The sequence below is a fragment of the Bidens hawaiensis genome, unplaced genomic scaffold (assembly GCF_021521415.1).
Source record: "Bidens hawaiensis isolate Kalapana, Puna unplaced genomic scaffold, B.hawaiensis_p1.1 tig00001269_1, whole genome shotgun sequence".
Lineage (NCBI taxonomy): Eukaryota > Viridiplantae > Streptophyta > Magnoliopsida > Asterales > Asteraceae > Bidens > Bidens hawaiensis.
This window is the reverse complement of record NW_027491072.1, coordinates 4,075,081-4,082,916: the sequence shown is the minus strand read 5'-3', so window position 1 is coordinate 4,082,916 and position 7,836 is coordinate 4,075,081.

Sequence of the window (7,836 nt, the reverse complement as noted above, 5' to 3'; positions counted from 1 at the left end):
AGATCTAAGCAAAATAAAATAAATATGTAAAACCGGGGGTCCAAGGGGGTTCGAACCCGCGTCTGGACCGGCTCCCGTGTCTTATCCTTCACACACTAGCCATCGTGCTGGGGTGTTAGTTTGTGAGAATTTCCAGATCTGCAAATATATGAACAGACACAACCCATTACCCAAATTCAATTACAAGCCCTAGAAATTTAATCCGATGATTTGTTTGTTGTTTGTTCAAATTAATTTAGGGTTATTGTTAATGGCTCAAAAATGAATTATAAGCATGCTTCAATTACCGTTTATGGTTGCGGGATGAGGGTTAACAATCAACAGCAGGTTATGGCTGAACTTGAGTTGGGAACAGGTCCAGATGGCTTTGTCAATTGTAATTGGGTTAGGGTGTTGATTCGTGAGATTGAGAGGAATGTGTGAGCGAGTTTAATTGAGTTTTCATTGTATTTATATAGTAGTTTAGAGTTGGTTGAGCCGCATTTTTTTATCATGGTTAATTAGCTGTCAGTTTTGATTCGTTTTCCTAATTTAGAGTGTCGGTATGATGCGTTTTTTGGTAATAAAAGATTTGGTGATATCAATTTTTGATTATACCCGAGAATTAAGGATCAAGCAATGGGGGGGGGGGGGGTGTTTGTCGGCGACGGGGTGAGAAGGAAAGGAGGGAAAGGAGTTGAATAAATTTTTTTGCAACTTAGTCCTTGAGCTATGCTTGTGGATACAAAGCAGGTTAGAAGTAAGTTTAGGGGTAAATTTTGCATTTTCTTGATAGTTTAATAAATATAAAGGAAATAATTAAACAAAAGAATCGGGTCAGGTAACATTTACAATTACAAGAAACAGAAAACCGAAATGTTACAACATTCCCTACTTTTGGAAATTTCGTCTCGAAATTAGAGATTAAGCCGTAACGAAGAGGTGCGGGTACTTGACTTTCATTTGGTCTTCCCGTTCCCAAGTGAACTCTTTTTCCATACTATCCATGATCTCATGGGGTGTCTCGATCGCGCACATACATTGGATAGCTCTTCGAGGAGATCGAGATGATAAGCAACTCGACCAACCCTTTCAACGATTTAAAACGAGGAGATAACTTGTTTCTTTTACAAAAATGAACTACTCCCTTCCAAGGAGATACTTTGAGGAGAACTCGATCACTAAACTCGAGAGGTTTACGACGCTTATCGGTGTAGCTCTTTTGACGGCTACGAGCGGCAAGAAGATTTTGACGAATAAGAGCAATCCGGTCGGAAGTTTCTTGAACAAGCTCGGGATCGGTGATTTGCGATTCACCAATCTCGTTTAAACAAATCGTGGAACGGCATTTTTGACCATAGAGAGCTTCAAAGGGTGCCATGCCAATACTAGCGTGAGAAATTTTATTGTAGGAAAACTCTACAAGTGGTAAGTGAGTATCACAATTTCCACTAAAATCTAGCACACAAGAGCGGAGCATGTTTTCGAGCATTTGAATCATTCGCTAGGGTTGACCATTGGTTTGCGGGTGATAAGCGGTGCCTAGATCAATACGGGTACCCAAGGCAGTTTGCAACGAATTCCAAAAGTGAGAGGTAAACCGACCATCACGATCGGAGATAATGGTCAACGGCGTTCCATGGAGAAAAATGATGTTCTTGACATAGAGTTGCGCTAGTTGACTTATGGAAAACTTTTCTCGAATGGGTCTGAAATGAGCCGACTTGGTCAACCGATCAATAATTACCCAAATACTATCATTGCGGCTTTGAGTAGTGGGGAGTTTGGTGACAAAATCCATAGCTATATCCTCCAATTTCCAAACGGGGATCAGCTGTTGCTCGAGCAAGCCAAACAGCTTTTGATGCTCGGCTTTGACCTTAGCACAAGTGAGGCATTTGGATACATATACCGTGATATCTTTCTTCATTCCCGGCCACCAAAAAATCAGACGAAGATCGGCATACATCTTATCCGCATCGGGATGAATCGAGTATCGTGACTTATGAGCTTCATCAAGGATGAACATGCAAAGATCGTCACAATCGGGAACCCATAAATGGTTCAAATAATAAAGCAAACCGTTGCGTTTGGTTTCAAGTTAGAGTTCGGCACCACACGACATCTCGTCGTATAAACTTCCTTTGATGACGGAGACGTGTTGAGCGTCGAAGATGCGGTATTGAAGGTCGGATTGCATGGTGACACAATTGACCAAGACAGATTTAATGTGACTTATACAACTAAGAGCATCGACCACGACAATTGCTTTCCCGGGGTGGTAGCGAATCTCGCAATCGTAATCGCTGAACAATTCGGCCCATCATCTTTGTCTCATGTTGAGGTCCTTTTGGTCGAATATGTGCTGCAAACTCTTATAATCGCTGAAGACCACACATTTCGTTCTATAAAGATAGTGTCTCCAAATTTTCAAGGCAAACGCAACCGCACCAAGTTCGAGATCGTGAGTCGTGTAATTTTCTCGTGAACATTGAGTTGACGCGAAGCATAAGCAATGACCTTATCTCGTTGCATACGCACACAACCAAGACCTTGTATAGAAGCGTCGCAAAACACAACAAAATCATCTTTGCCCTCGGGAAGAGCAAGGATAGGAGCATTGCAAAGCATGTCCTTTAGGGTTTGAAACGATTTTTCTTGTTCAGAACCTCATTCGTAAACTTTCCCCTTGTTGGTTAGTGCAGTAAAGGGTGAAGCAATCTTCTAAAAGTTGCGGATGAAGTGGTGGTAATATCCCGCTAAACCAAGAAATGAGCGAACCTCTGTTGGAGAGGACGGGGTTTTCCAATTTTTAACGGCCTTGATTTTAGCGGGGTCAACGTGAATACCCTTGTCGTTGACGATGTGGCCCAAAAATTGAACTTTCTTTAGCCAAAATTCGCATTTGGAGAATTTAGCATAAAGTTGTTCTTTTCGCAACAAGTCAAAAATGGCGGACAAATGATCTCTGTGTTCGTCCTCGGATTTAGAATATATCAAGATGTCATCAATGAAAACAATCACGAACTTGTCGAGGTATGGTTTACAAACGCGATTTATAAGATCCATGAAAATGGTGGGAGCAATAGTCAACCCAAAAGGCATAACTTGGAATTCAAAGTGCCCATAACGAGTACAGAAAGAGGTCTAGGGTATGTCATCCTCGTGGACACGAAGTTGGTGATAACCTGAATGGAGATCAATCTTAGAGAAACAAGCGGATCCTTGAAGTTGATAGAATAGATCATCGATGCGCGGAAGAGGATAACGGTACTTGATGGTAAGCTTATTGAGCTCATGGTAATAGATGTACATACAAAGAGTACCGTCCTTCTTCTTGACAAACAAAACGGGTGCGCCCCATGGAGACGAACTCGGGCGAACGAAACCCTTGTCCGTGAGTTTTTGGATTTGATTGGAGAGTTCTTGTATCTTGGAGGGTGCAAGACGATACGGTGCCTTAGCTACGGGGTTTGCTCCGGGTATAAGGTCAATATGGAACTCCACTTGACGTATGGGAGGGAGTCCGGAAACGTCTTCGGGAAAGACTTCGGGGAAATCGCGAACAATCAGAATATTGGAAAGTTGCTTTTCTTCGTGGGCCTTTGTGGTGATATGGGCTAAGAAGGCGACATACTTCTTTCGCAAATAACGTTGGGCTTCAAGGCATGACATGAGGTTTAGCTTTAAGAATGGTCTTTCTCCGGCGACGTTTAGAATCACGCCACCTTCGATGGGGATACGAATAATCTTCTCGAAACATAGAACTTCAGCACGGTGAAGAGAGAGACAATCCATGCCAACGATGATGTCGAAGCTACCCATTTGCATTGGAATGAGATCAATGGAGAACTTTTGCCCATTAAGGGTGAGCGTTCAATTACAGACGACGGAGTCAATAACGATTGAACTACCATTAGCTATTTCTACCGTGAAGGGTTTAGACAATTTACTACAGGGGGACATCAAGTATGCACTCAAAATCAAAGGAAATGAAACTCCTATCGGCTCTCGAAAAAATAATACCAATGCATGATACTTGTTAACTAAAAATGTACCGTTTAGTACATCGTTCGAGTTTTGGGCTTGAATTAGCATTGATGGTGAAAGCTCACCCTTGAGTTCCCTGAGGTGCTTGGGTTTGGGAAGTTGAAGCTTGAGGGGTTAGAGCTTGGTAGGATTGCATGATCATGGGTTGGGCTTGAGGATTTGGAGGAGCCATGAGTTGGGGTAATTGAGGTTGGTAAGTTTGAATTTGGTAGGCTTGGGAGGTGTAGTAGGGTTGTGGGGCAACATAGGGTTGATGGGCTTGAGCGAGTTGAGGACACGCGTTGAGGAGGTGGTTTGGATCACCAATTTTATAGCAAGCCCTAATGGGATTAATGATTGGAGCATGAGGGATGGTTCGGTTGGGTTGGTTTGACCATGTGAACCGCGGTGGAGCGGCTTGCACACGGAGTGCTTCTCGGCAGTATTGGGTGAGGTGGCCGAATCGGTGGCAATTGGTGCATACTCAGCAAGTGGATTAGGCTGGGTGGTGACGTTGGCAAGTGTTGCAATATGGGTGTAGGCCGGGGTATGGTTTCTTGGTTGGAGGGGCTTGTTGGGCTTGTGATTGGGCTATGACATAGTTTTGTGAATTGGGCTTTCGTTTGTTATTGCGGTAATGAGATGAGTTGTGGTTGTGGTTGTGTTTGGAGGATTCGGGATTTGAGGATTCGGGCTTTGAGGATTCGGGCTTGGACTCTTTAGCGGGCTCGGATGCGGGCTTATCACTGGGCTTTTTGGAACTCTTCCGCGTCAAGGTCCCGGCCTTAACGTGGTTTTCAGTAAGTGTACCGGCTAGGGTGATGGCATCATGAAGTTCCTTCGGGTCACGACTAAGGACAGAATATTGGATTTGCATCGGCAAAATCGTGATGTACTTATCAATTGCACGCTCCAAAGGAGTAACCATGTGCTGGATGAGGACACTCAATTTGTGGATCCTATCTTTGTAAGCGGTATTATCACCTCCCTCTTGCTTCAAATTCCAGAATTCTTCTTCCAACTTCCGGAGTTCATATTTCGGGCAAAACTTGTCTAGCATGAGCTTCTTGAGGTCATCCCATGGCAAGGCCATGGCAACCTCAGCCCCAAGGTCTTTGTTCTTGCTATTCCACCAAGTAAGGGCACTCAATTTGAAAACACTTGATGCATACATGGTCTTCTTGTCATCCGGACATGCATAGTGGAGGAACATGCTCTCCATGAGCTCGAACCATTGAAGAAGGGTTGTAGCACCCTCAGTCCTAAAGTAATCGGTCGGGTTAGCATTGATGAATTGCTTTGATAGAGAACACAGGGTTCGGGGGAACATTAGCGGCATTCACGGCTTGGAGTTGATAGATGACTATTGGGAGGGCTTCCACGATTCCTTTCGTAATGCGAGATGACATGCGACAGCCAGAGTTGCCGACGCGGCGTTTACGGTTGGTGAGATTAGAAGACATACTGCAAGGATCAAATGTGTAAAATTTATGAGACTTGGGTAAATGTTGTAAATGTATGAGTTTGTGTAGATTGATACTTGTGAATTCTATTTAACAATTTGAGGTTGGGTTTGTGGTTGAGGTTGAGAATAAAGTCATTTATGAGATGTGATTTTATTAGTGTTGACATTATGAGGAATAAATAAATAAATAAATGCATACAAATAAATAAATACTAATTATAACATAACTTAAAATTTGAAACATAGGGGTTTCATTTGTTGGTTACGATTTCATGAACCACCACGGTTCCTTCCAACGAAATGAAAATATAAAAAACCAAATAAAATTGATTAAAATTGAGTTGTGAATGGTGTTGAGATAGATGGTTGAAGTACTTCGGGAACCACCCCGTATTTGTGTACTTCACCCAACTATTCAACTAAAACACAATACGGAAAACCGAGTTTAGCCACGTATCACCGTGAATTCGGTTATAAATTAAGGATGTGATCGTCACATGACCACGATTGATACAATGAGGGTAGTAGATTCATGAACGTTTGGTGTGATACGCTTTGACCTAACAAGTTTCACACTCTCACCTCACCCTCTAGGAAGGCAACCAGGTCTCACGGTTGATTGAGATGTATGCGCATTGCACTTCCTTAGTCTCGCAAGCCTTGGTGTCAAGGGATCGGTGTACAGGTGTGTCCCCCTTATAGTTACTACGTATCCATTACACGAATCATCCTCAATGAGAGGGGAAGTAAAAGGTGGGAATTCTTAAGGAATTTCCCGATTAAAAATCGTCATAAAATTTTGAAAAAATGATTTTGAGGCATAGCCTTAGAATGTGTGCTTTCGTGTACAATTGTAAATGATATACAATTTAAACAAATTAAGCTATGTACCAAAAAATTTAAAAAAACAGGGTGCACGTATAGGAACACATATAGGGACCCTATGCATGCTACTAGGCTGTTATGTCTAACCACTTATCTTATAGCCTTCGGCTTTAATACTAATCTGTCACACCCCAACCTAAGGCGGAATATGACGGGGCGCGACATATTTGTATCATAGCTCAAAAGACAATAAGTAAATACACGTGGCAATATCTAAATTATTTATTTCATATAATCTCAAATACGCAAAGCACAATCATTGTCTCACAAGAAATATAAACGTTACGATTAAAAATAATTTAAATACGTTCATCATCATGCATCCTAAGGTCGAATCTCAATTAACATTTTTATAATAGTAAATGAGTTAAGCTCGAGTTAAGATTATTCGTCTCCGCTTAGTAGTTTACATAGGCCCGTAGGGGTTTAGTAGTTTGGTTAATGCTATATAACCCATTTTCTAAGTAACCGGTCGGTTTTTCGAAACGATCCGACCAGAAATTTTGAATATACGAGTTGCATTTTTTTCCTCTCATTAATAACCCTAAGTCAACATAACCACCTTCAATCAAGCCTTCTCCATAGCCCCGACCTTTAAAAACCATCCTTACACATAATTAATGTTCATACTTCCTACTTAGTAATTTACATATGGATTTATTTTTTTGATATTGGTGGAAGTAAACTGAAATGGATGATGGTGAGATAAGAAGAATAAAACCATAATAAAATAAAATAGGTGATACCTAAGATTTTCCTGCACTTTTTTGGGCTTTTGTAACGATAAGGAAATTGTAAATTACGTAATTATAATAAATTGTTGGGTATTGTTACAAGTAGAGAATTTAACTTTTAAATCTAAGGATATCTTATATTTTTAAATTAAACATTTTAGTATTTGGTTTTTCAATCTGGTTTGACTTTCGGCCTGGTAAGACGGCTGGTTCAATGTCTAGTCCAGGTTTGAAATCAACGGTTAAGCTTTTGGTTTGTAAAAATAAGATCCCAGGTTCAAATCCTGCCCCTTAACACTTTTTTATAACATTTTTATTATTACATGTTGTGTTGGGATCAAATTTGACTAAACTCAATTAATGAAAATTTACTAAACACACTAATGAAATAGTAAACAACTGATATAATCTTTTGAATAGATTAGCTTCACATTAATTGATTCCAGATTAAGTTATAGATCAATTAGTATTATCAAAGATAAATTGCAGCGGAAACACACTAGTATGATATGCTTTTTGAAGGTTTCATGTAGAAGAACAATTTTGTCATAACTATAATAAAAAGATTACAATCTATCCCCCCCAACCTTAGCTCCTCATTCCCTGATCTCTTAGCACAACAAGTACCGTAATCAGGTGAATGTGTGATGTGTGTAAGTGTAAATGAAGAAAAGACTCTGTCCTTCATTTTATACAAGTGTGAAACTGTTGATGAGCTAAAGGTGAAAGCTACATCTTACAAAA